Consider the following 26,474-nt stretch of genomic DNA (forward strand, 5'->3'; position numbering starts at 1 on the left):
TAAGGTTATTTTTAATTCATTGGTATGTAATTTTGTATATTAATACAAAATAAGTTTAACTTTGATACTTTGGTATTGAATTCAAATTTAATATCATTCTTTACACACCTTATACAAATTTCTACTCCAATAGGAGATATTGTGTCCATACAACCTAATTATAATACCAGGTTTATTTCCAGTACCTTGAAAATGGTATTGCAGGCTATTTAGGATAATTAGGTAATACAAACTAATTGTTAGTTGATCAAATCACGGTCATGTCAATTACTAGTCTATTTTTATCACAAGGATATATATCCTAGATTTAACAGATAGATATGATTCTATAGTTAGGTAAGGTAAAATAGTTAGACATGGTCTTCAAAAACCTAAGAGCCACACAGAATATGGCATCTAAAGATGTTTTTAATATTTTAAAGATTCTTTGACAATAAGATAGGTTAACTTCTGGCAACACACAGCCTACCTCAAAGAGGCTGATGAGCATCAAAGAACTTCCTTATCAAGATGGCTTCAAATGTGCCAAAGCAGTCAGTGGGCAAAATGTCCTCCTTTTGGCCACAGACAGAATTCTGTTAAAAATGGGCAAGTTTTGATAAAGGCAAAGTCGATGGCCAAACTCTTCCAAGACAGAGCAAACAAGTCTTCAATAGTTCCTGCCTCACAAATATGTCTGTCAAGTATATTTGGCCAGAAGGCTGGAGATGGTGCTCCAACATTATAGAGTCTTGGGTGACTATTCGGGCAGCAAATTGTCTTGGTCATTTTTTCATTTTGGAAGCTGCTAACCTGTATTTCTGATTCACGCAGGTAATTAAGTTTTATTCCTTCCTTCTCAAGTGTCTAATGGGGCTGAAGATCAAATAGTTTAGTTTTATAATAACGCTTAGTTGTTTAGGGGTTAAGATGTCTTTAGGTCTAGATAGATGTTTTAAATTGATAGAGATGACACATGATAGGTATTGATTTACATGCAGAATTTTAGACTCACTAAGAGAGGAAAGATGTTTTCTTCAAGTTTGCCTAATATAAATAGCCAAATCACACGAATGTAACATCTATCTATTCCTAATTGTTTCATCGTTCTTTTTGCTGTATGTAGTTTGTTCTATTTATGTGTAATAATATCAGTGTATATGTAAAAAAAGAAATATAACCAAAAAGGAAAAAGAAATATTAGATATATAATTATACTCTTACCTGTATAGATGAAATTGGTTGCCCATGGCAACCTTGAGGAAGTCAGCACTAAGTCTGTACAAGAATGGGCCCGTCAATACTCGGGAATAGATAAATGAGGGGCTTATGGCACTGTATCCATTAGTGCTAAACTCCTGAGTACTGATATATTTGAGAGGAGGGAAAATCGTTGCTTCAGTTGTATATTCACAGATGCTTTTCAGGCTCCAATGAGTAGTTCCAATCCAATGGTCTCACAGGTGGCGTCTGTTACGTGAAGTGGGTCACAAAATAGCACCAGAATGCAAGAACATAGTAAATGGACTGGTGAGCCGAGGGCAAGTGACTGATCAGCCTAGGGGTAGAGACATAAAAGACAGGGAAAGAAGAATCAGGACATCTTGTACACATATATGAAATTACCAGCTTACAAAATTAATTCAATAAAAGGTCTGTTGTTGGACACATGATCTATGGCTATTATTTTTGCATATTACTTGATTAAAACTCATTTAGTGTCATTGTTCAATGTAGCAAGACTACAAATCTTTAAGAAATCTATGTGCTCATATACATTTTGAATTGAGAAATTTACCTTGATGATTTCACTAAAAAAAACTATGTTGTTGCATTTTGAAATGTCTTTACTGCCTGATCACATTGATTTTTTGCTTTAAAATAATTATGCTTTGAGGAAAGATACTGAAAATAACTGAAAGGAATTGTTTAATTTTAAGGCAGAGTCACAAAGGGAGGAGGGTCCAATGACTTCTTTATGTTTTCCTCAGACTCACAGAATTTTCATTTAGATGTTATACATTCCTTGTTAGTTGCTGGGAGTTGGACAAGGAAATGTTAAGAGAAATTTTGCCAAAATATCAACCCTTCCATATCATATCAGATTTGTTTTATTGTACAAAAGGTCAAGTGTCCTTTTCCAATGAACAGTTTGCATGCTTTACATATCACACTCATAAATGGTACATTTCTGACAGGAGTAAAAACACTTATCTCTTGGGTTGGCATGCAGTCATTAAATCATTGAAAACTAGTCACACTCCTTTGATGTTCAAAGGTTAACAGACAATGTGTTTCCTGATAAAAGGGACCTCAGAAGTCTGAAAATTCAGTTTTATAATAAATATCTTGTAAGAGTACACGTGGATGGTTGAATAGTGCATGTACACTTTTCCAAGAAGAGAGCTGGCTTTGGACTCAGCTCCTACAGGGTAATCATGATTCCCCTGAAAAGCCCCTCTAAAAGGAGTCTTTGTTACAGGACCTCTGGCCAATTAGCTGTCTAGCTCTGAATCGTCATGAGTGGAGCTATGTCAATCCATTTAGGCTCCAACAGACTGTAACCTAAACTCAACCCTAGGAACAATCAAAATACTTGATGTCAGTGGTGGAAGAAGCTTCCCTGGCTGACAATATCCTCTGCATATTGTCACATATAGACTGCAAACGTGTAATACTTCCTGAAGACAAGACTAGTTTGCCACTCTAAATTACTCCGTCGTTCAGCTGTGTCGTGTCGAGCTCTTCCCTTGGCTCCTTGTTATGTATCCTTTTCCTGTAGCATGCCATAGCTGCGTGATTTAAGAATACCATTTTTGCCGGGCGTGGTGGCACACACTTGTAATCCCAGCACTCAGGGAAGCAGAGGCCAGTGTGGTCTACAAAGTGAGTTCTTGACAACCAAGGCTACACAGAGAAACCCTGTTTCAAAAAACCTAACCAAACCCAACCAAACAAACAAACAAACAAGTTTCATTGAATGCTTTACCTTTTAGCTTTTAGTGATTTTTACACACTCTGCTTAGATTTGGGAAGACTATAACTTGCATCTGATCACTGGTGTCAGGTGTAAGTCTGCTCTTAGAATCGTGCCTCATAACTTCACAGAGTCCTTCATATACTGAGACAGAGAACCAACCCCTTTGTCCATGGTACGGTAGCAGATGACACTGAGTGATGGGATCCTCGAAAACCTTAGAGTAAAAAAGCAATGAGGGCTAACAAGAGATATAGGAAGAAACAGAAACAGTTACTTCCCAAGGTACCAGTGACTGGAGGAAAGAAGAAGACATACAGTGCCAGACAGGAAATGGATGCCATGACCTGTTCAGCGAATACATATTGACTGGAAATCTACTAGGCAGATAATAACCTGTAATGACAACAGTATGAAAGATCCAGCTTTCCCAACTCTTGAAATCATGAATATGAGAGAATGATAATGGTACATAGTTAATCTGAAATGCCCCTGAAGACTTGTGGCTGAATTCTTGGGTCTGTGATACTGTTTCAGTCCTGAGAGCTTTGAGATAGCTAGTAGATTATTCCAATAGCATTATTAGGAGGGGATTTGGGCTTTGGTTAGAGGAAGTTGGTCTTTGAAGTGTGTTATCTTGTTTCAGCCCTTCCTGTCACCATCTCACCACCCCCTACCTGCCGGAAGGTAGTCAGCCCTAGTCCATCCAGTCTTCTCTGATACTGTGCTCTGTCTCACCTTAGTCCTGTAGCACTGGAGCCAGCTGACTATGGGCTGAAACCTTGAGCCATGAGCCAAAGGAAACTTCTTGCTTTAAGTTAATTTCACAAATATTTTGTCAGACTGATGAAAAAACCACAATGTGGTGTCAAAGAAGGACACTTGGTCCTCCAATAAACCTACTGGATTTTTATGAGATTACTAGATTGTTATGATTCATAGAAAACCATAAAAATCTTGAGATTGTAGTCAGGCAAAAAACAAAACAAAACAAAACAAAACAATCGGCTAAAAAACAAAAAACAAAACAAACCACCATTGCTATATTCTAGTTGAGTTTTTAAAATAAAATTAAAAGTATAGTTTCTTTGAAATTTCTTTCTTTTAAGAATTCTAAATTATCAAATATTTTATAGTCAAGCTGAGTTTAAACTGTATATATGCATATGTAAAGTTATATATGTGTAAATATTCTTAAAATATTTAGGAAACTTGCAATCATGTTTAGGCTATAAAATAAACTACAGTGTACATTCAGCAGAGTTCTTTAAATATTAAAAAAATTAATAAGCTCTAGTAAACCACAATCTTCCACAGTTGAGGCGCACAGCATAGTCTTTGGTGATTCATGGTTTGATGTTTTATACAAATGAGTGTTTAGGAAAAAAGAGCATCCCCTACATTTGAGGGAAAATATTTGTTAGAAATATTTGAAAGTTGAATATTGTAGAACACACTTGTAATCCCATCACTTGGGACACTAGGCAAGAGGACTGTGAGCTCAAGGACAGCCTGGCCTCTGTGAGGAGATCCTGTCACAAAAATAAGTAAGAAAATAAACGACAAAATTATGTTGACTCAAAAATGTAAACTTAACTTGATCGGTGAATATGTAATCAGTTCACTGCTTTATATCTATGGTAGTGAATTTCTAAATATTGTTTCTATGTAATGAGGTCTACTTGGGCCACGTATTTATTATCAACAAAGTCTTAGTTAGGTTTTTGTTTACTCAACACGAGCTAGAGTCTTTTGGGAAGACGGGGGTCTCAGTTAAGAAAATATCCTCATCCAGTTGGAATGTGGACAAGCCTGTGGCCGGATTCTTGGCCAATGTCTGGAAGAAGAAGGAACAGTAGACTGTGGGTGGTGTCATCTTTGGGTAAGTGGTTCTGCATGATAAAAGAAAGCAAACTGAGCCAGCCATGAGGAGGGCAAAGCCAGAAAGCATCATTTTACATTGAGATTCTGATATTAATATGAGCACTTGGAGACAAAAAAGAAAGCAAAGTTTATAGTTTAATAGTTATGTAATGAATGGCACATCAAGTTGACAAAGGGTTAGTTACCTTGTTTGGGGTTTTGTTTTGTTTTGTTTTGTTTTATGTTTGTTTTCGTCACCTTGACACAAAATACACCTTTAGGTAATTGGCAGACTCAACTGAGAAAATACCTTCGCAAGCCTGACCTGTTGGTAGGCCTGTGAAATTTTTTTGAATAATGACTGCTAGAGAAAGGCCCAGCCCACTAAGGACGTTTCCACTCCTGCAAGGTGGTACTAGTTCGTAAGAAGGCAGGCTCCGCAAGCCTTGAAGAGCAAGCTAATAAGCAGCATTCCTCCACAATTTCTGCCTAGAGGTTCCTGGCCTGACTTCCCTCAGTAATGGACTGTTACCTGGATAAATAAGATGAAATGAACCCTTTCCTCCTTCAAGTTTCTTTGGGGTCTGGTGTTTTAGCACAGCAATAAAAATCCTAACTAAGACAAATGTTAAAACTGCTGAAGCATGCCAAGGAAAGTCATCTAAGCTGCTTATCCAGGGAACACACCACACTTAGCAGTGACAAAGGCTACTTAAGGGCTGTCAGGAGGAAATCAACGGGAAATATTGTCAGCAGTTTTGTGTATCTACTAGTAGTAAACCCTAAATACAGTAAAGATACTACGCTGGGTATTTTCCATGCATTGCTTTAAAGAAAATTTAACCTGTGGACAACATCTGACCAACACAGTGGTTTGTTAGAAGTACTACCCAGATGCGTGATCTGCCCCCCTTTAACCCACACTCCCCCAAGGCAGGAAGATGGGATGACATGGGTGGATTGTATTGGTACATTTGAGAGTTTTCAAGGTAAATGATCTTAATATTTTCATGTAATTCTATGATACTACATTCCTTTGGATTCTAGTTGACTTACTTTAATCGGAAAGCCTATTCAGATAAAATATATATTTCTAATGGGCACAAAAACATTGTGCGGTTTCTCCTCCTTAGAAATATAGTGCTGTAAATGACAGCAGAATGACAAAGGAGGCTCAGGTACAGTACAGCTCATTAAGCACACTCAAGGAAACTGGTAAAGAACTGCGATCTGATATTTCAACCAGGTTCTTAAATTATTCCATTTTTGACAATAGATCTGGACTGGAGATGTGAGGAGGAAAAGAGGGGTGGAGGGAGAGCCAGAGGGGAAGAGGGAGAGGGAGGGGCTGGAGGGAAGGAGGAAGGAGAGGGAGAAACAGAGGGGAAGAGAGAGTGGGAGAGGGAGGGAGGGAGAGAGAGAGAGAGAGAGAGAGAGAGAGAGAGAGAGAGAGAGAGAGAAGGGAGGGAGGGAGGGAGGGAGGGAGAGAGAGAGAGAGAGAGAGAGAGAGAGAGAGAGAGAGAAAGGGAGGGAGGGAGGGAGGGAGGGAGAGAGAGAGAGAGAGAGAGAGAGAGAGAGAGAGAGAGAGAGAGAAACCTAAACTAAGAAAGCCATAAGCATTGCAGATTAGTTGGTAAGGTCGTGTTATTTAACATAACAGTAGAGCAGCAAGTGGTTATTACTGATGGTTGCTGAGGCTTTTTCAGAGGGAGCCAAAGCTGAGCACCTCTCTGCTTTGCAGCCTTATCGCTGTAAAGCAGGCACCTCGAGAACACAACTCACTCCATCTATGCTACACGTTCTGGTCCTAGCAGCTGAGGAACGGCAGGTGATAGACTCCTAACCCCTGGGGAGCTGGAGCAGTCAGACAGCAAAGAATTAAATACTCAGTACAAATACTTCCTCCCATCACCTCTGTTTACAGACAGCTTGCACTGTGTGGCACATGCCCTACACCTTAAGTCACCTAATGTTTGAAGCTCTTGCAGAATCTGGCTGCTAGCTTGAATTTTAGTGACTCAGAGATTCGAAGATCCTTTGAGTAATATGTCTTTGATGCTTGTTTCATTTCATTATAGGGGACAAAGTTGGATATCTGATATATTTCATTTTGCATGACTTGTCCTCTGTGCACAAACATGGATGGTGCTTTGGCAAACAATTGTCCAAACCATACAATGATGAACTTCCAATAGATGCTGTTTTCAAATTGCTTATTGGCTGTTCATTTGTTACTTTTGCTTCAGTGAATTTCTGTTGTTCATGTTGCTACTGTTTTGTTTTTCTTGGTTATTTGCTGTGACAAATGGAAACACAATCAGGTGTTCTCACTTTACACATTTGTCTCCTGATTTTGTATTCAAGCTGGAAAATGGATATGATATGGCAAACTTGTACTTGATGAGGGATCTGTATAATTCTCTTAGGTACTCATTTTTCTTATATTTATGCATCATATAAATATATTCAGTCTTTTAAGGGTATGCAGATTGAGTTATGTGGAATAAAGTTTTACTTTCCAAGCTATGAAAGATTGATGAGTTAATGACTGAGCAAGGAAAGGGGAAAGAATAGTTGTAAAGTATAAGTTGAAGATAGTGATGGAAGGAGTTAGGAGCAGATGTTAGGACCATGATATACCAGGTCATTTTCCCAAATGAGCATGCAGATCTGCAGGCTTTCCTCCACATACACATAGTGAAACTGTGGGAAGGAAAAAGTAGCTTCGTTTTTTTTTTCTAGGTTCATGACTGAAACTCCTTGCCCAAATAGCAGATTAATAAGAAAAAACCATGAATTTATTTAATATATAACACAGGGGCCTTTAAGATTTATTTATTTTATTTTCTGTAGGTATGCAGGCCTGGTAGCTGTGGAGGTCAGAAGAAGGCATCAGCTCAGATATTTGCAAGTCATCATGTGAGTGCTGGAAACTAAAACTGCAAGAGAAGCACATGCTCTTAATAGTTAAACCGTCTCTTTCCAGTACCTATAAGTCTTTAGAAATTAAAGACCAAAGATACTTGGAACATTTCACTTCATACTAAGCTTATAGAATTAATGACAAGTTGTACAGAAACATGTCCAGTCAAAAGAGGGTGTGTGAAATGGTAATAAAGTAAACAAGGACTTAGCAAAGCATGCTTCATTAGGTGTTCCTGAGGTTGCTGTGTGGCACTCTCGGTAACATGTGTCTCCAGGTCTTATAACCTGCTTTTATGGGATGATCAAATGGGGGTCATACGTCCATTTCAGGAGCAGAACGGTGGAGTAGGAATCTTTCTGGTCTCCATGGTGTGTGTTATGCATGTAGGGGCAGGAATGAGAGAAAGACTGACAAAGCCAATAGCTTCTGTGTATTCTAAATTACTCCTCACTAAAACATTCACACTTTAGGGTAGTGTGATCCGGGTACCACTGTGTGAAACTGGATATATTTCATAGTCTGTGCACATCTTAGGTTCTATACATTGAAACATGTGAAAGGGAGACCTGAGAAGAGAGTTGTGAAAAGTAATTAGGAAAGTTATCAGCATCTTTGAATCATATCAGACACAGGTATCCTTAGGAATGCTAACTCTTATCACCAGTTCACTTCTCCGGTGTCACCACGTAATAAAACCAAATAATGTGAATTATCAATGCAGTCACTAATTCCAGTCCTTGGGATTTTTGTCATAGAGAAATTTAATTATGTTCACTGAAGAGTAGTTGCTGTGCACTTCAAAAAAACTTGCATCCAGTCCTGCTCCCCTTTTTATTCCAGTCTTCAATGCCTGTCATTCAGGTCCCAGGGATCATCCATGACACTCAGGAGGGGATAAGAGCCGTGTGCAGACAGGCCAACAGCTGGCAGACGCAGAGGCTTTTGAAGTCTTTTGGGGTGTTGATACACATTGCCTGTTTTAGATTTAATTAAAGACTTAATTTTTTAGATGCATTCTTCTAATATCTGCATCCAGATATATTGCTTTATAAATAAAGCTAAGTCCTTAGGAGAAAGGCGTGTTTTGGTCTACTATATTCTAGGCATGACTTTATTCATATTTGAGAAGAAATAACAGTTACAAAAATTTAAGGAACTACAGAAAAAAGTTTCATGTGTGCCTCTGTAGACTGATACTTACAACTTAGCAGTCGGTGCTTTATTTTAGCTAGCAAGACTCTGCTTTTGTAAAGACATGAGCCATTTCCATGCTGAATGGAGTTCACTTAGTGATTTTCAGTCTTTATGCTTCAGAGTGAGTACATTCTACAGTTTCCTCAGTATTTACACAGGATAAAAGGTAAAATACTATCGATCAATGGCCCAGAATAAGGTAACAGCATAATGTCAATTTACAATCAGCTAATAAAAACATCTTTACCTATTTAATAATTTCTCAGCTTCTGTTACTTTCAATGCAGGAGGCTTTGAAGTCATGTGAGAAAAGGAGATGCTTGGGGTCACTGTACAGTATTGGCAAGGAATGAATTTCAGTCAATTAAGCCACGAAGATACAGGGAAGGAATGGTAGACATTGGCTAGAACTAGGGCTCTCACAGATAGAAAGAATTATGTTGTTCCCTTGTGTCAGGCAGGGAGTATCTCACCATGAGGACAAGGAAAAATGAATCCCCCTGAGTGCACTGGTACAGCAAAGAACCTTTCCTCAGACCTGCGTGACGGCCCATGCCTTTAGTCCCAGCACTTCGAAGGCAGAGGCAGGTGGATCTGTATGAGTCTGAAGCCAACCTAGTATACAAAGCTTGTCTAGGACAGCCATGGCTGTTACACAGAAATACCCTGTCTTGAAAAACAAAATAAGACAACAACAACAACAACACACCCTTTCCCCCACTGAATCAAAGAGCAGAAGTGAAGAGGCTGACAAACAGGTATGAAGTTTCAACTCCAGGCATGTCCAACCTTCTAACATTGCCACATGACATGTCATCTTCCAAGGTCACAATCAAGAATTGCATAAGTAAGTCACCCACAGATGACAAAATACATGTTTTTACTGTACAAATTGGTTTGGATTTGTTAAGATATCATATATTTTAACAATAGAATTTGTGCCATTTTTCAAATCAACTTGTTTTACTTAGTATTGTGTATTTGATTTTTAGTAATCGAATTTACAAATCGATATGGAGATAATTAACATCTTGACAATATTGTCTTCTCCTCCATTAATATAAACTATGCCTGCATTTATTTAGTTCTACTTTGACTTATCAAACTTAATTTTCCTGTGTCCTATTATATATATGTTTTCTTGAGTTTCTAGTTAAATGTTTAACTTTTGACTATACTAACTTAAATGATTTTGTGTTTTTTATTTCAAATTTGACTAATTGTTGCTGGCATTTGGAAAAAGTGATTGATAATTTTATCTTAGCTTTTACAAACTTTTTTGAGATTATGACATAATTACATAATTTCCCCTTCCCTTATTAATTTTACTCTTTGTAACTATTGTACTAAAGTGTTATTAATCATACTTGACTTAGTTTCTGCTACTCCCTTAATGTTGGGCCGAGGTCCGTTCTTATTTGCTTCATTGTACTTAGAAGTTTACCTATCTCTCATGGGCTAAGGATAACAGAGCATTGCGGAGAGATGATACAATGAACTGTGGTTGTATTGGGTACCATCCACACTTTCTTCCTCTCTGGCCTGTGTGTGCTTTCATTTACATTGTGCTTTTGCCCTCCTGAGGCTCCATTCACCCTGTGGACTTAAAGCACAGATATTCTTCATCTTTGTCACCTTTGCCATCTTGCCTTCCTTTGTGGTATTTAAGGAAATATTTCTAACATTTCCTCAGATCATTATAACTGTAGAAGGTTGTCACTGTCGTCTCTCAGATTAAGAAAGTATCCTTTTTCTTGGCTGGAAGGTTTTATGAGGCATATGTGTCAAGTTTTATTAGAAACATTTTTTCCAGCACCATAGTAAATCTTTCCCAAAACCTGTTATTAAGCATTATAATAAACAATTTTCCAGTACTAAACTAATATTTCATTTTGTAGTCATTAGAACTAGATCTCCCAATATTCTATTTAGAATTATTCCCTTTCATCTTTACAGTTTTTTTTCTTAATGTATTATGATTTGGTATTTATCTCCATGATATAGTGTACTAAAATTTTATAATAGTAGTTTTGTTTTTTAAATTCAGGTATTTTTGTATAATTTAAATAACATTTCTTAAAATTGTATTTACTTTTACAGTAAAAGAATTGATCCTGGAGTATCTGAATAAGTCAATCATCAAATTCTAGTATAGTTATTAAATGTATTTCTCTCCATTTTAAATGTTATGCCTCTTTAAGTATTCATTAATTACTGTTTTATTTTTAAAAACTCTTGTACCAAAATATTTTAAGGTTTGTTTTCCTTTTGTCCCTTGCTTGTAAAGCTATCTTTTTCAATAAACAAATTATTAATGAGATGATATAGCTCTTGGGTAAAGTACAATCTCAGACTTCAAGAGGCCTTCAGTTCTGTCTCAAAAGGTATGAAAGAGGAAAAATAGAGGAAGGATAAAAAAATAAGGGGGAATTGAAGAAGGGAAGAGGGAAGAAAAAAATGGTCCCTGTTATTTACTGGAATGTAATGGCCTCCTGACTTAAGATCTTTCACTTGCTAGGGTAATGCTATTCGTCACTATATCCCACACACCCTACTTTTGAGGCATGCTCTCTGGAAGTTGTCAAGAGAGGACAGAAGCACTATGTGTAGTAAAAGCAGACCTCAAACTTGCAATGCTACTGCCTCAGACTCTGTAGTACCTTGGATTACAGGTTTCCAATAACAAGTATAGCTCTTATCACTGAAATTTAAATTTTTGCTAAAACAAGTTGTTTCCATATTTAATAACTTCAAGATCTATAATGTTTTCTTTTAGCAAATGGATGTTTTTTCTTGTTTGTCAATAATTAAATGGGCATGGCTTATTTGTTTTGTTTCAGAGTCGTCTGTCTTATTTCATTGATCTACCTACCTGGTTTTATGCTGATAGCATATCACTGATAGATATCACTATAGTCTGTATATACTTTGACTTTGTATAATTAGAATTCCTTTGGTTATTCCTGAAGGAATTAAAAACAGATCTACCATATGAGCCAGCTATTATTTTACTCATGAGCATATACCCAGAGAAATACATACCCTACTTGACCTCTGATGTTTATTGCTTACTCGTTCTGTTTCAAATAGAACCTACCTGCTTGTTCATCAACAAGTGAATGCATAATGGAAATCTGTTGCATATATAAAATGAAATATTATTCAACTTTAAAGCAATACCAAATCACAAACTTTTCAGTTAATTGAAGGTAAAATCAAACAATCTGAGTAAGAAAAAAAAAAACCCATGTAGTTCCAATCATATGAGGATTCTAGGATTGCAGGCTCATGAATAAGTGTCATGGTTATTCATAAAGAATAATCCCATGTCATGAAAAGTAAAATTGCATCTTTGCATGATTCCATTTCTGAATCAGGCACTGCGTTGGAGCCTTTCCCTGGTCTTGCATTGTTCTGTCATGTCAACCAAAACGGCTTGCTGGCATCCATTTAGAACAGCTCCCTCAGTGGGAGGTGTCTTCCTCACATTCCCATAATAATCACTTGCTTCACATGCCCATCAACCTAGCACTTGGCAGCCTACCATTTGTGTGGTGCTGCTGTATTTACTTGCAGTGATAAATGTAAGCACTTGTATTATGTAATGTGTGGGCTGGAAGAGTGTCATCAGATGTGAAATGTATTGCCTTTTCTTTACTCCAAAGAGAGCTACAAGATGTGTTGGTTCCATTCTTCTGGTGAGAAGAACAATAAATGATTGCCCCTTATTTTATGCATGGTCCATCATATGCTAAATCGCCAGAATTCTAAATTTCACTGGTTGTAATATAAGCAAGACTCATTTGCTTTTTCCCATGTTGATATCTGCTGTCTCATCCTCATTTTTCTCATTAACTTATATTGACAAATCTGATAAAAACCCAAGGATTACATATGCATGCACTTTTGGTGAATATATTGTTCCATCAATCTGAATATGGATCCATATGCCAATATTTTCTTTCCTTAGTGTATTATGAGTCTTGAGACCATATAGAATAAATTCTTCAAGCTGATTTTTCATTCATAAATGTACTCTGATGATGTTAAATGGTTCACATTTCATAAAAGTTTGGGAATCTTCTAGTCAATTAATATTGAAGTCATGATCATATTTTAATTGGAATTCTGTTTGGGTTTTAGCTCACACTGAAAATATTATATTAAAAAATAAGACTACGAAATGTTAACATGTTTATACATCTTCATTTATTTAGGTTGTTTTCAATTTCTCCTTGTTGTATTTTAGTATTTGTTTTTATTTTAGCATTTTCCTTAGTAGCTCGTCCCTCTGATATTTTAGTAGTGGTTCTCTTGATTACAAAATTTTTCATGTTATACCTTGAGAATTTAGCAATATTGCATATTAGCTTAAATTTTAAAAAAATCTGGTTCTTACATGATTCTCCTTACCACCTTTCAGCCTTCCATTTGTTGTTGAGATACCTTCCTTCCAAATGTTATAACTGCCACAATGTATTTCATTTTTTTAATTTCAGCACACAATTAATTCTTATGTAGTTTTAAAAATATCTACCCATGTGTAAAAACAAAAACAATATAATCCCATTGTTTTCTGGTTTGTAAAGTTTCATTGAGAAGTGTGCTAATATCCTAACTTTGCTTATCCAGTAAGTAATATATAATTTGTATCCAGGTGTTTTTGTGGGGGAAGGGAGTATATTGGGATTGATATAGTAATGCCTACAGACGCAGGAAGTCATTTCCTCTGTCTTCCTCTCTTTCACTCCATCTTATTTGTTGAGATAGGGTCTCTTGAATCTGGAGCCCACCAACTTAGCTTGCAAGACCCAGAATTCTTCCTGTCTCCACCTACTCAGTGTTAGGATTTATATGCTCACACCAACATGTGAGCTTTTAATACTGGTTCTGGCCTTTTACTCCAGCCTCCTTGTGCTTCTCCTGAGACATCTTCCCAGGACCCGTCTAGCTAATTTTGAGTTGGACTTTTACTGATTTTCATGAATGCAATTATGCTCCTCAACGTGATTGTTGTTCTTACTCTACTTGAGGTCCCCTTGAGTTTTTAGAGCTTATGGATTTACACATCGTATTAAAATAAAAAGAATATAATTATTGTGGAATGAGGCTAACTTTTCCATTTAGTGCTTACCGCTCTTTGAACTGACTTGTTCAACTTGTTTTGTATTTCCTCTGTGTTTCAATTTTGGATAATATAATTGGGTTCACAATTTTTTTTAAATCTATGTGAGCTTAGAGGTTGGAAATCTTTTAATTTATATGTTTTGTTTTTAGATTTTGTTACTTTTCTCTTTTCTTCAAATCTATGAACACCCATGAAAGCTTTTTTTTAAAAGTCTTTCTCTCATGAGACCACCATGTCATTAAGTTTCCGTTGACTATTTTTATTGATTTGTCTCATGGTTATGCCACACAATTTTCTGCTTCTTATATATTGTTTTTCTATATGAGGACTCAAATTCTGAGGATTATATTGCTGATTATTTGACTTTTTGTTTCACCCCCTTTTAACATACTTATTTTCCTATGCAAGCACGTAGGTTTGGATCAGCAGGATTTCTGAAAGGCTTGTTTTAAAACTTATCAAGTTGAAGAGTTAAAGGATCTTCTACCTAATATCTGTGTAAGTGCTCTGCTAAGGTCTGACCCCCACAATGCTGCCAGGAGATGCCCTGGATGTTCAGTGTGTTGTGGATGATAGCAGAATAATGCTTCCAAGCTCTGCTCGTGCCCTGGGGATTACTCAGCTCAAAGCTCTCAGCCCATTGTCTTCCCCATGCATGGACAGTTTCATACTTTGCTCTGTACTTGGGGGGAATCCTGTGAATGTTCTTGGAAGTCCTCAGTCAGATACTTGCACTCTCAGTGGCAATCTGTGTATATATCATATTATAGGTATCTCAGCCTTCTCTAACCTGGTTCTTCAGCACAGTGACATCATGGAAAATCAAAGGGGCCACATGACTTGTGTCCCCTGCCTTAGGCAATTCGTGTGCTATCTATCATGGTATATCTGGGAAAAAAATGTCACTCCCATTCTCCATATTTGCTTTGTGGTTTTGGTGTTCAACAGTCCCACAAAGAGAAAACAGTATACTGTATCAATTCATTCTAAACAATATTTTGTTATTTCCTGGTTTTGTGATTTCACTTATTTAATTTAGACATATTTTTGTCCATTTCTGATCATTTCAATATCAGAAGCCCTTAGAAATTTTAACTCTGTTTACTCCACCTGTTGTTTCTGTTTTTTTTGCCCACAGTGCCTTCCTGATTTTTTTTTTTCATCTCAATCTTTAAATCCTAGGTTCAAATTTTGCTCTGGGGAGTATTTAAGGTTATTTCTGTTACAAGTTTAATGTAGTGAGAAATGGAACCAGCTTACAGATATAATGCCTCGTTGCTAGGATCAGATGCCTTTGGCTTTAATCTCCAGATGCTAATACCAACATTTTTCTCAGGCTACCCGCAAGAATCCCATGGTGTGTTGTAGGCTACACACTGTTCTTTAGTTCCTTCTTAAGATTCAGGTCATATATTTTTTGTGTATTTATTGGATTATTAAGGAGTGCAAAGATATGTGCTTACTCACTACAAAAAAAAAAAAAAACAAAAAAAACCAGACATGTCCTTATTAAAATACATAGGCATTGAAATGTAGGCCTTGCAGATTTTATGAAGAACCTAGGCATTTTCCTCATAGCTCATTTATGTTAACTCTGAAGAACTTCTCTGTCTTTCCTGATTTTGTTGTATGACAGTGGCGTGTATGTGTATTATATGTGTATGTATGTTTATATGTGTAGATATGTTTGTGTGTGTGATTGTTGATTTTTTGTGTTTTGTGTGTCTGTTTTTATATGTATGTATGTATATATGTGTTTCATGTGTGTCTATTTTTCCTGTATGTGTGTTTATGTGTATGTATATGTGTATGTGTCTTTTTTGTATGTTTTGTGTATAAAATTTTATTCATTTTATGTTCCTCCAGGTCTAATATGTTTTTCAAATATTATAATTTCTGTTACTTATTTTGAAAGAAAGAGACATCTACTATTGAATTTATCTTATTTTGATCTGTTACCTCATTTTCCAAATTATTTTCTCTTTTAAACTTGTTTTAATGATTTTAAAATGCTTTAATGTTGCCTCTCTGTTAATTGACACATGAATTATTGTCTTGTCTGCTTTTAACCACAGCCTTAAAAAATACAGCTTGCTCTCTTGCAATCCATATCTACTCACAGTAATACAATATTTAGCAGATACATCATGCTCTTAAAAATAGTTTCAATCTTCAAAGCACATCTCCCTCTACCTGGATTTGGACTCCAATTGGTATCCTTGTGGAGCTCCTGATTCCTCCAGGTCCCTCTATTGCCCAACCCTTCCAGAAGACTCCTTGTGCTCAACCTCAGAGTTTGACTATGTGCCTTAATATCTGTTTGAATCTCCTGCTATGTGGAATGTTTCAGAGTATCTCTGTGGTAGACTCTCTTCCTGTTCATTCTCTTCAGCTGCCTCAGGTGTCTATTCTATTTGTCCAACTGAATGAGAATTAAGCATTCTCCCTAGAGTCCTCCTTGTTATTTAGTTTCCAAGGACTATGCATGGTGTGGGCCAGGTGTAGTAGATAGGCAGCACAGTCTCCTTGTGGGCTCCATAATATGGGAGTAGGGACTACTTCTGACATGAACACTGGCCTCCACATGTTGGTCACTTCCCCCAGCAAGGTGGCCTTGCCAGGCTATAGAAGAGGATATAGGCAGTCCAGATAAGGCTTGATAGGGGAGGTCAGATGTTAGGGGAGGAGAGCTCCCTTTTCTGAGAACTAGGTGAGGGGGCGAAGAAGGTATGAGGGAGAGAGGGTGGGATCAAGAGGCAATAAGGGAGGAGGAACAAATTAAAAATTTAAAGGCAGCTACTTATGTCCAAGTTCTTGGTAGACAAAGTTGCTGTGGACAACTGGATAAGAGTTTTGGAAAGAAAAAAACTGAAGATATTTTCATTCTTCTTTTCCATTACAAATGACTGAGTTCCTTGAGCTGTTCCAACTGCACACGTTCAAACTCTTTCCCAATGTGATGATATTAAGAGGTGATGCTTCCAAAAGATTATTGAGTCATAAGGGTGTAGCTTTCATAAAAGAGGCTTGTTTCTTTCTAAAAAATAGAACAGCCTAAGGATGGGCACAGTGGCACACACCTATTAATCTTACCAGGCAGGAGCTGGGAGTAGAGGGGTGACAACCTCAGGGTCATCATTCATATGCAAATTTCAGTTTGAGGTCAGTCTGGGCTACATGAAGTTCTAGAGCCAAAAGATAAAGTCAGCAAAAGAAGGAAGGAAAGAGGGGAGGGAGGGAGGGAGGGAAATGGAACATATTTATATGCTACGTGAGTATAGACAGAAGATAACTCTCTGTAAATCAAGAAATAACCAATCACTGACTCTACCAGAACACTGGCCTTCCCAGTCACTAGAACTGTAAAACATGTTACTTAAGCCATTCAGTCTATGTGATTTGTTGTATTGATTGGTTATAAAATTCAGATTTGAGAAGGCAGACATGGTGGCTGGATATATAGTAACCATTCTGGGCACAGGTATACAAGCTTATTTGGAGGGTTAGAAAAAGTAAGTTTTCTTACTGCCAATGTGGACGTGTTTTATTTATTAGTTGTGCATAACCCAAATCTCTTGTATTATTAAAAAGATAAAAAAATCTATTTCAAGTGCTGTTGATTTGAAATTTTGTCAGAGATAACTATATAGCAAGTGAACACCTAAGGAATAAACTGTTACAAGGGAATATTTTCCCCTATTTAAGATATTTCTATTTTTATAACTTCTCTCTGGCATCTTTGCAAATATATGTGCATTTAATGTCATTTATCGCTTATCACAATTTCTTCTTTCTTGCTTCCTTCAATTTAAAGCTCCTTATTTTAGAGTCTTTGTGTCAGTCAAAGTTTTATCCAAGAAATAGAAACAGCAGATTTATGTATAATAAGGGATTTATGATAGAGATTTGCCATCTGTATTTGTGGGTTCTGGGTGTAAAGTCTTCATGGTGCTATTGTTTCTGTTTCTATGCTGAATTCATTAGAACAAGAAAAAGTGGAGAAAGGAGGAGTGGGAAATGTTGGTATCAGAAATGAATGGCACCTAAGAGCACCCTGGAATCCATGCAGTCTTTTGCTGTTTCCTAGTGTCCGTTTCCAAGGTTGGGTAGTCTGCTTGAGTGGCTAACATGAGCGGGAAAGCAACTCTCTCAAAAGCAGAAGTATTACAAGAGAGAATCTGTCAGGAGCAGTATATGAATGGCTTCACAACATAACAATGAACTAGCCAGAACACAACTACTAACACTAGCTACAAACTACAGAAAATTTGTTTTCAAATCTTATACAAAATGTATCTCATTAACACTTTCAAGGGATAGGAAACATCCTTAGATTTACTAATTTGGCCCTATATATACCCCTTATAGGCTCTTCCTAATCAGTTTCTAAGATTTCCTCCCCCTCCCCTCCAAAACAAACTTCTTTGCAACTTACTTGTAAATTTAACAGGACTGTCCTATTTGACACAGGCTATATCAAAAATGACAACAGGTGATTAAGGAGGTTACCCTGAAGAACATATTGCATTATCTTGTGACAAGTCAGCTACCAAATTACGAAGACGTTTAAACATCTCTGTAAAGGAGACTCTGACCAAAGGCAGAATGTATTTGAATTGTTAACCGAGTTTGGCCATCACTTGAGTCCGCTACCTTGGAAGCAACCACAAACTCACCTCTTGTTTTCCCAGCTTCAGGTAACTCTAGCTAGTCAACCCTGGAGTCTATCAGCATACCCATGGAATGTCAAAACATAAGGAAAAGGAAGCCACCTCCTTCCTGTACACAGAGTGCAGGAGTCATGGACAGATGATTATTGTTTAATTAACCTTAACTAACTGAGCCATCTTTCTGATGCAACACCACACTTATATGGGGCCAGATTTACTCTTTGAATTTTTATTTATCTGAGAAAATTACCCAATACAATGACTTGTTTATGAATGAAGTGTTTGTGCATCAATCGTCAGAATTCTGAATGAAAGGATAAATATAGAGGAAAATGCGATCTATATAAAGCATCTGTCATTAGGTCACAAGCGTTGATTCATGCTGTTTGGAAAGTGGGAGGAAGGGTTAGGATTCTACACAGAATGTTCAGTAAAGGAGTAGAGAAATGTGTTTGTTGTTGTGCTTGTTATTTTGTTTTTCTAGATCTTATAATCCATTGTTTGAATTCCTGTGTGTGTTGCGTGTTTCTCCAAAAAAGCTGAATGTTTTCTGTGCAGAAGAGATTCATTAAATGTGTGAAAACTGTTGACCACAGCTCCAGACAAGACTGATGGTGGGTTCAGAGAATATTATGCAGAACCTCTGTAGTATTTGCTCCATTTTCTAAAGAAGATTTATTTTGTTTTGTCTCTCTCTCTCTCTCTCTCTCTCTCTCTCTCTCTCTCTCTCTCTCTCTCTCTCTCTCTCTCTCTCTGTGTGTGTGTGTGTGTGTGTGTGTGTTGTAGGCATAAAGCTATTGTGTAGTTTAAATTCTGATTTTCCATTAAATATTGTGTAAACATTTTGGAATCCACAATTTTACATGTTTTATCATAAGAAGACATTCAGCATATTTAGTCACATATATTGGCAGAATGAAAACTCCTGATTCTTGTTTGATAGCAGTGTAGATATTGTCAGAGGAAAACACACTCTACGTTTTCTATTATTGAATTCAAACTTATCTCCCCAGTGGAGAATGAAGTTTTCATGAAATTATACTTGATAGTATTTTTATTGATAAACTACTTTCATACAATATAGTTTAATTGTGTGCCTTCCTCCAGTTCCTCCCAGATCCTTCTCAACTCCTCACCTTCACAAAATTATTTGTCATTCTCTTTCAAAAATATCAAGAAACAAAACAAATGAAAAAACCAAGAATCACAAAAATACAAAAATCAAAACAAGCACAAAAATACCAATAAGACAAAAAATTTCCAAAAGTAAATAAATAAATCCAAAAGACTACAAAAATGCCATTGAGGTCATTTTGTGTTGGCTAACTACTCCTGGGCAGGGGGCCTACCCTGAAGTGTGGTTATTATGCCTATTGAGACTCCATCAGAGAAAACTGATTTTTCCCTTTGCCAATAGGTATCAATGGCAAATAGCTTCTTAGGTGGGGATGGGACCGGGTGTCCACTTCTCCCTCTTGGTGCTGTGACCCTATCCAGCTTTAACTCCTGCAGGTCCTGTGTATGCTGCCACAGACTGATTTCATATGTGTACTTGTCCTTATGTGTCAGGCACAAAGTGTTTCCTTGGAGTACCCTATCATATCTAGCTCTTACAATCATTTTTGGATTCTAATGGGCCTGTTGTTACTTGTGAACTGGTCTTTTGCTTTTACAGCTTTTGGTAAAAGTAGCTTTTATTTGACTGATGTCATTGTCATCTCCGAGGCCTACTACCTCAATCTGCTAACCGAGGTCTAGTCCTAGAAGCTTCTAGACTCCATACAATCTAAATGAGGCCTAGAATAATCTCACTCTTTCTAGCTCTTTCTGAGCTTTGGCTAGCTGACTCAACTCAGCTGTTCTGGATCAAACTCCTCCTCTCCAAGATCACTAATTCAATCTGGCTTCTCTCAGTTTCTCACTGAATTGCTCTGCTTGGCCTCAAAGCAACTCTAGTAATCTGTTCTAATCTTCTGGCTCCTCTTCTTTCCCTGACTCATACTGTCTTCATCTGTGCCCAGCTTGTTCTCTCTTCAACTTCTCTCTGTAAAACTACCCCAGTAAAAAATTGCCTCAAACTGACCTGCCCTGAACTTAACTCCACTGCACTGCCTCTCAACAAACTGACTGAACAGAACTGACTGACCAGCACTGACTAGAACTCAGAGATCTTCATGCCTCTCCTGAGTGCTGGGATTAAAGGCATGTACCACAACATTTGTATCTAGTTTTTCTTTGTGTGTGTGTGTGTGTGTGTGTGTGTGTGTGTTGTGTAGTTACAGTCACACACTCATGTACATGTGGAGGCATTAAATGTCTTTATTACACTCCAATTTGAATTTTGGTTTTTGTTTATTTTTACTTTATATATTCTATCTTTACATATTCTATCCTCTCCTTTTGTCCCAGTCTCCCTACCTTTTCTTCCTATTTCCCCCCCTCTACTCTTCTGAAAAGGGGAGCCCCCTTAACAACCCACCTCAGCATTTCAAGTCACATAAGAACTGAGTGCACCCTCTTCCACAGTGACCTGCCATTGCATCCCTACCAGGGGAAGTAATCTCAAAGCAGTCCACAGAGTCCATGTCAGAGACAGCTCCCTCTCTCCTTACTAGAGGACCCACATGAAGACCAAGTTGGCCATCAACTACATATGTCTAGGGAGTCTACCTTCAGTTCATGCATGGTTCTTGTCCTTGGTTGGTGCTACGATTTCTGTAAGCCACTCCCCCTCTGGCCCAGATTATTTGACTGTTAGTCTTATGGAATTTCTCTCCCTTCTGGGTCCTTCTATGCTTCCTGCCACACTTCCATAAGGCTCACTGCACTCTACCCAATATTTGGCTGTCAGTCTCAACATCTGTTTCTATCTGCTGTTTGGTAGAGCCTCTCAGAGGACAGCTCTGCTGACTCCTGTCTAGAAGAATAACAGTATCATTAATAACGTCATGGGTTGGCTGTCTCCCATGGAGTGGATCTCAGATTGAGCCAGGAACTGGTTGGACATTGCCTCAATCTCAGCTCTATCTTTATCACTGTACATTTTGTAGCCAGGATAAATTTGGGGTCAAAGATTTTGTGGGTGGGTTCGTGTACCCTTCCCTCCATTAGAAATCCTGACTTGTTAAAGGGTGCCCTCTTGACTCTCCATTATCACTACTGCTAGACATCTCAGCTAGAGTAGCCCTCATATTCTCATAGAAGCCTACCCTGTCATAGGTCTCCAGGTTATCTCAGAGTAGCCCTCACCCAAGGTTTCTCTTCTCTCTGCAAGCTGTCTCTCCTCCTGCCCAGATTTTCCCCCATCTAATCCTTACCATCACTTCCCTCTGTACTCCCTCTCTACCCTGTTCCCTCTCTTCATCCACTTCTGCTATCTATTGTGTTTCCCCTTCTGAGTGAGCCCTCCTAGGTCTGGGTGATCTGAGTGGAAGACAGACATGCCTTTCATCCCAGGATAGAGAGGTAAGCACATCTTTGAGTTCAGGGCCAGAAAGTTTCAGGTAAAGAAAGACCCGCTTGCCTATCTTTCCTGAGATTAAAGGTCTGTCTACATTCCAGCCAGGTTGCATAGACATAGAAGGTCTTTGGATGTAATCTCTTGCCAGACCAGCTATGTTCTGAGTGAAAATTCCTCTATAGTTTTTAATATCTTTTATTTCTTCTGTACATTTACATTTGATTATTATTGTCACAACCCCTCCAGTGGAGTCTGTGTGACAAATGATACTGCACAACCCAAGGCGATGACTCCTGCCCAGGGAGAGCCTCCTGGAATGGGTCTGATCTTCCTGTCAGGAGTAACTGATTGAAGCTTTTTTTTTTTTTTTTTTTTTTTTTTTGTTACTCATTTGTTTCGGAATATCTGCCTTTGTTTTTACTTTCAAATCAGAACTTTTCAAATGTAACTGTGTTGCTAGGAGATGCCCTAAACTGAGACTGCAGCCATTCAGGGGATTTTACAATCAAGTTCCATTCCACTTGTTAATAAAAACATGGTCAAGGATTAGTCAGAGTATATATTATGACTTAAAAAATAAAGTGTTTAAGAAATCTCCAGATAGTGATGAGACGAGCTAAGAAAAAACTGTCTTGACACACAGATGTTTGTCATAATGAGAGAACACTGACCTTTGATAAAGAGCACATATGGATACTGATAACATTCTAATGACTTAAGAATGATGATTCAAGATTGAGGACATTATTACTTTGCATTTTGTATTTTGAATTGTATAATAAAAATGTAACCACAAAACACTCCCCAGTCCAAAAAATGTGTATAAAAACCTAGTTGGTTGCCTATAAAATACACTCAGATTCAAACACTCCCCTGGGCTTATCTCTGTTTGTCACTTGCCTATCTTTGTCCACAGACACTTCAAGAACCCCCATTCCCAATGACCTATACCCGACTGAGATGGTCCGCAGCAATTATGAGCCATAGAGAAGGTTTTTTGGTTTTTGTTTTTGTCTGTTTGTTTGTTCTTTGGGTTTTTTGTTGTTTGTTTGGTTGGTTTTGTTTGTTTGTTGTTTGTTTGGTTGGTTTGGTTTGGTTTTTTTGGTACAGTTTATTCGTTCTCTATACTTTTTGTATCTTGACAGGCACTTCTTTTTTTTCCAATAATTTTGTTAAAAGTATTTTCTATGCCATTGACTACGGTTCCTTCTCATTTCTATATCCCTGTGATTTGTAGCTCTTGTCTTTTCATTGTGTTTCAGATTTCCTAGATTCTTTTATGCCTGGATTTTTAGACTTAGAGCTTTCTTTGACTGAGACATTCATTTCTACTGTTTTGTCTCAATGACTTAGAGTCTCTTTCCATGTCTTATAATCCATTAGTGATATACATCTAAAGTTTTAGTTTTGACATTCTAATTTTTTTTATTTCAAGATGGGGTTTCTTTATTGATTCTCTTGTTTGTGTGTCTGGAAATAATATCATTGTTTCATTCAACTGTTTCTGTTTTTAGGGTCTTTATTAAAAATTATCTGTATCTTCTTTTAGGTCTTTGAACATATTCATAATTGCTATTTTGAAGTTCTTGTGTTGTTACATTTCTCAGGGCCTACTGCTATAGGATTACTGGCTTTTGGAGAAAGTATAGTGCCTTATCTGTTCATATTTTTGCTTTGTAATGGGATCTAGCCATCTAGAGCTCTAACGTTTGAAGTAATTTAAGTGTAGATATCTGTTTTTGTCTTTGCTAGTAGGTATTCTGTTCTTTGGTTGCCTTTGCCCACACTGGAGGTAGGGTTGGAAGAGATGTTCCAGAAAGCAGGCTAGATTAAGAGTAATTCTGGAAAGACAATGGAGTGAGTGCCTGAAGGATGGAGAAAACCACATACCCATGTCCCAGCCCTGTGCAGCCACTAGGGGACCCTGGAAGAAAGTGTTTTAGTGTATAATCAGATGACCCAAAGGAAAGGAGATGGGATAAAAAAAAAGGCTGAGAGGTTTATGATAAAGAGATAATGGGACAGCGGGCTTGGAGGTGCACACCTTTAGTCCCAGCACTCAGGAGGCAGAGGCAAGTGGATCATGGTAAGTTCAAGGCCAGCCTGGTCTACAAAGCAAGACCAGGACAGCAAAGGCTACACAGAGAAACTTTGTCTTGAAAAACAAAGAGAGAGAGAGAGAGAGAGAGAGAGAGAGAGAGAGAGAGAGAGAGAGAAGTTGATTTCTCACTAAGATGAATAAACTTCAGAGTGGAAGGAGAGTTTCCTAGAGAGAAAGAGAATGAAAATGATATTATTCTGACAAAGGTCAGATATCCAAAATACATAAAGAATTCAAGAATTTAAATACCACCAAACCAAATAACCCCGTTGAGAAATGGGGCTGAGAACTAAACAGAGAATTCTCAACAGAGGAATATTGAATGGCTGAGAAACACTTAAAGAAATGCTCAACCTCCTTAGTCATCAGGGAAATGCAAATCAAAACAACTCTGAGATTCCATCTTACACCCATCAGAATGGCTAAGATCAAAAATTCAAGTGACACCACATGCTGGCGAGGATGTGGAGAGAGAGGAACACTCCTTCATTGCTGCTGGGAATGAAAACTAGTACAGCCACTTTGTTAATCTATCTGGCATTATATCAGAAAACTGGGAATAGGGCTTCCTCAAGACCCAGCTATTTCACCCCTTGGAATATACCCAGAAGATGCTCCAGCACACAACAAGAACATTTGATCAACCACATTCATAGCAGCCTTATTCATAATAGCCAGAACCTGGAAACAGCCTAAGTGTCCCTCAGTAGAAAAATGCATAAAGAGACTGTGGTACATTTACACGATGGAATACTACTGAGCTATTAAAAGCAAGGAATTTCCAAAATCTGTGGATAAATGGATTGAACTAGAAATGATCATGAGTGAGTTAACCCAGAAGCAAAAAGAGTCAAATGATATATACTCACTTATATCTGGACACTAGCCCAAGGGATATGTCCCATGAAAGTCTTTACTTACCAGGAGATAGAGATAGATGTGAGGACATCCTACTGGAACTCTAGGCAAGAGAAATATAGGAGAAGGGGGAAATAGAAGGATCCAGATTGTCCTAGAAATCTACAAGAAGAAAATTATGATGGCCAGATCTGGGCCCAGGGGTCCTGCTCAAACTATGGCACTAGCCAAGGACAATACGTGCAGTAAACTTCGAACCCCTACCCAGATCTAGTCAATGGAAAGCACACTCTCCACAGCGGAGAGTGAGGTCTGACTTTCCAATGAACTCTGGTGCCCCATATTTGACCACGTCCCCTGGATGGGGAGGCCTGGTGGCACTCAGAGGAAGGATAGCAGGCTACCAAGAAGGGACCCTATGAGCATATACAAGGGGAGAAGGTCCCCCTCAGTCACAGTCATAGGGGAGGGGAGTAAGGGGAAAATGGGAGGGAGGGAGGAATAGGAGGCTATAAGGGATGGGATAACATTTGAGATGTAATATGAATAAATTAATAAAATATATTAAAAAACAAAAAAGAGAAAATGATATTATTGTTAAAATACATGTTTAGAAGTAGTGGTTCTTCAGGCTTAGTAAAGGTATACAGGACAAAACTCTTAAATTTGTCTGTAAAGTTATTCCATGATTTTAGCTTAATATTAAAACTCATTCTTAATTTTATGCAGCCACCTAACTAATTCACACCAAAATAAGATATACATTTTTTTATCCTATATTTTGGAGATATTTAGGGTCATTAATTTTTTTAAGTGGGTTCTGGGAGTCAAACTTTTTTTTTTAATTTATTTTATTTTATATGGGTGCTTTACAGAAGAGGGCAGCAGATCTCATTATAGATGGTTGTGAGCCACCATGTGGTTGCTGGGAATTGAACTCAGGACCTCTTATAGAGCAGGTGGCACTCTTAACCACTGAGCCAAGGGTCATTAATTTTTATGGAGAGTCCCAGCATAGGCCTGAAATTACTCCATCATCTCAGATGTTATTCTACTATATACACTATCAGGATATGGGCTAGAGAAGCTCTTCTTCTTCCATAAGTCACTTTGCACTGAAGGAAACTTTCTGGAATATTCTTCTCTGCCTTCTGTAGCCAAGAACCTTAGGTTCTCTTACTTTCTTGTCTAAATCCGAAATCACTAATTGCATTTTTCCTTTGAAGAAACACATATACATCTCTTGATGCACTAAATTAGCTCAAATCCACTTAGCAGAATTTTTCTCTTTCTTTTTAATTCTTACTACTTCCAAACA

The 26,474-nt window shown here is 37.7% G+C and overlaps 1 long non-coding RNA gene across 3 annotated transcripts in view; it reads right to left on the reverse strand.

Moving 5' to 3' along the window:
* Positions 1-1,278: 1,278 nt before the first annotated feature.
* Positions 1,279-26,474, reverse strand: part of LOC311603145 — a 36,191-nt gene continuing 10,995 nt past the window's right edge. Inside the window, exon 4 of one of the 3 annotated variants that reach the window (XR_014780965.1) lies at positions 1,279-1,537. This is a non-coding gene — a long non-coding RNA (uncharacterized lncRNA). Of the gene's footprint in view, positions 1,538-2,985; positions 3,174-8,563; positions 8,720-26,474 lie in introns of those variants that run through there. The other 2 variants (XR_014780966.1, XR_014780967.1) reach the window with 2 other exon arrangements.

This window comes from Acomys minous (assembly GCF_964271855.1).
Source record: "Acomys minous genome assembly, chromosome: 8".
NCBI classification, from domain to species: Eukaryota; Metazoa; Chordata; class Mammalia; order Rodentia; family Muridae; genus Acomys; species Acomys minous.